Below are 3,492 nucleotides of genomic sequence, written 5' to 3'. Positions count from 1 at the left end.
ATAGCAATTAACATTTAATGACATTTGCTGTGTATCAAATGCTGTACTAAACAGTTGGTAAAATTTTAATTCACATAATAAATATTTGAATCAGATCTTGATATTGACCAGAATTTATATCTGAGGAAATGGGCCTTTGAAAAGTTAAGCAATCTTAAAAGTTAAGAAGAGCAAGAAGCAGATCTCATTGCCAACAGGTAGCAGAAGGGAGCTCGTGATAGCAAGGCCACATGCCTGTGCAGTACTCTATACTTCTCTCATTTTGATGCTCCCCAAATTTCTTTGTAATTTCTGTTTCTGGCAGAGTCTGGGTCTAGCATATTTAACATTTTATTCTCAGAACCAAACTAAGTGTTTGGCGTCCAATAGTAGTAGCTCAACAATATTTGCCAAATGAATGAATCTGTGAGTCAAAGAATCAGTAAACTTATGAAGCAACAGGATTTAAAAATTAAGGAGAAAAATAATAGATTGCTAACATTCCTTAAGGATTACAACACAGATTCCTATTCTTTGACATGATTATCCACACTTGGCTTTTCAAAGAGGCTGCAGTTATAAAGCCCACAGAATGATACATGTATTTGGCATGGAGCTGGCTTCTCTAAGTAGGGCACTCAAGTGTTCTCTGTTGACAAGAAGCTGTGTAACTCTTTGGCCAGAATCTAGAAATGACAACTGGAGATTATGAGTTAATGCTTCTTAAGAGTGAGGATGACCCTGGCATCAGGACATTCTTAAATAAACTGTCACTGTGGTGGGCCATTTTTCTCCACCTTCTTTATTTTTTAGGGAGTTGCTCCCAACCCAAATAAGAACAAACAAAGGATTCAGTGCAGCTGGTTTAGGATAAACTTATCCCACACTCTTACCCTTTATTAACAGAGCACAACCTTGGGAGCACAATGTTGGATTTATTAGAGTGAAGTGAGGGTAAAACAGGGGAGGACTAGTGATTCAACCAGTTAGAAGAGCTCAAAACCACTTGGTAAATTTAACCAAGTGAAAATTGACACTGAGGTTTTTTTATACAGCCCATTTATAAAATTTGTCTGGAAGAATGAAATGATGGAGGATGGATGGAGGGACAGATGGAGGGATAGACTCAGGTGATGGCAAACAGGCTAGAAAAAAAGGCTTTCACTAAGAAAACCCAGAAAAAGCATAAAATGTTTTAATTCTTCAAATATATTTTTAAAGTAAGAGCAAAATTTACTACATGTTTGACATATAAAACAATTTATAGTTTTTTTTTTTTAAATGGTGTCTTGGGAATGAGTATGATTTAGTTAGTGTGATGACAAGTTTGTTTTTACTTATCAATTAGCACTTGGCAAGAGATTTAAAAGAACAGCTGGAATTACAAGATTAGAAAGTACATGAGACATCAGGACTAAAGATCAAGATTTGGGGGGTCATTAACATTGACAAGATGATTAAAGGCATCAAAATAGTTAAATTTGCTAAGAGCAAGAAGCTGATTAAAATTTAGGAACACCCACAGAAAAGGGACAGGTGGATGGAACTATAATTACAGGGATGATCACAAAGTTTATGTTCAGAACTATAGAAGTCAAAGGATTGAAATGGGACAATAGTTAAACTTGTTTCCTAGGACAATAGAATTCAAAAGGGAGATTAAGAAAATATTTGAATTTGTCTAGAAGGAAAGTCCCTGCTATGCGGAATTCTGACATGGGCAGAAGGTGATGAAGCAGTGGTTGTGGTTAAGGAAGGTGATAAAAGCGTGCATGGCTCCTGTAAGGACTATGGGTTTAAGGAGAAGGAAAGAAGCATAATGGTGGGAAATGTTAAGGGCATTAGGTTAACAAAATTTAAAAGGCGGAGGAGATATAATAAAGAAGAATCTAATCTTCCTGAATTCTAAGCTACTCCCTTATGATAAATTAGTAGCCTTGGGGCGCTCATTAACCCTGCTGGGGCACTAGGGTATTGTTCCATGTGTTGTAGCCACAGTGCCTGCCTGACAAAGCATAGAGGTGATTATTCATAGCACTAGGAAAAATCACTTCCTGTCATACTGGAGAAACTCCCTAGGAAAAAAAGACACCACTTTAAGTAACAGAAGCAGCGGTGTCTGCTTTTCTAGGGGAACAGGTATTTGAAAATAACTGTCAAATCCTTTAGCAAAATGTTAATCTGCCAATTTCATATTTTAAACCACTGAGCCATTCTTGTATCATCTTTAAGCCTCAATCTCTTCATTTGTAAAATAAGGAGTTTGGAGTTGATGGCCTAAATGGAAACTTTTAGTCCTCAAACCTCTGTATTCTCTGATTCTTCCCTTCTAACATCATTGCCCATGAAGAAAGGAAAGGTAACTATGATACAGAATGCAGTGATGCAATTAAGAACACAAAGGAAATGTCTGTCTTTTTTCCTCTATTTCCCTTCAGATTCTACCCTTCAGTCTGAAAAATGCACCTTGAAAACCTCCTCATGAATCCTATGAACGTTAAAACTCCATATAGATCTTATGAATGCTAAAGTTATGAAAATATCTACATAGCAGTCCTTGACTTTTTATATATCACGTAGCTCCTAGTGTCTACTGTATGGGGGTTCAAGATTTCCAGAAACAAAGGAGACCTCTATTTGAAACTTCCAGGTTCTTGACTCCATCACAGAAAAGAATTTAAGGACGAATCAGTCTAACAAAGAAATGCTGTTTTAGGAAGGAGAAAATCTACACTGTCAGTGTGTGGGCAATCTCAAGAGTAAGATGTGCAGCCATGGCCTAAGGTCAAGTTTTTACTAAATTAGGGTACATTATTAGGTTGAATATGTAAACTGAAAGACTGGGAATCTCACAGCTGGTAAATATTGATTGAAACCATGTTTCTCCGCTAGAGGATCTGGTCTGGTATGAAAGTTTCATCTTATATCACTGCCTGTGGCAATTGGGTAGTCAATCAGATGGCTGGGAAAAAGTGTCATGATTCAATCAAATGTTAGCCTCAAGATTCACAAAGTTAATAGTCTCTTTCTAATTGTCTTGTTCCTGTTTTGCTATATTCCAAAAAACTTATAAAGAATCAGAAAGTTACAAAGTAATTTATGGGCTTTTTAGTGTACCCTTACTTTTTTTTAGCCGCCTTTGTCTGGATCATGAGTTGTTTGTTAATGGAAATATTTTTTCCTTCAGAGACTTAGTGTTCTTTGTGTATCCCAAAATTTCTATCTCATTAAGATCTCATTAGGATATTTGTAAATAGGATTATTATCAGTAACAATATTATAAAAGTAGTAATAATAAAACTTACAATAATATTATTTCCTTTGTCTAATATAGCCTTATTTATGTGGGTTCGTCTCTGTTTCCTCTATTCTGTATCATTGGTCTACCAATCTATTTTGGTGCCAATACCACACTGTGTTTGTTATTATTGCCCTGTAGTATAGTTTAAGGTCTGGTATAGTAATGCCACCTGCTTCGCTCTTCTTGCTAAGGATTGCTTGAGCTATTCTGGA

The sequence above is a fragment of the Marmota flaviventris genome, chromosome 1 (genome assembly GCF_047511675.1).
Source record: "Marmota flaviventris isolate mMarFla1 chromosome 1, mMarFla1.hap1, whole genome shotgun sequence".
Lineage (NCBI taxonomy): Eukaryota > Metazoa > Chordata > Mammalia > Rodentia > Sciuridae > Marmota > Marmota flaviventris.
The sequence above is the reverse complement of the archived record's forward strand: the minus strand, read 5'-3'. Positions refer to the sequence as shown.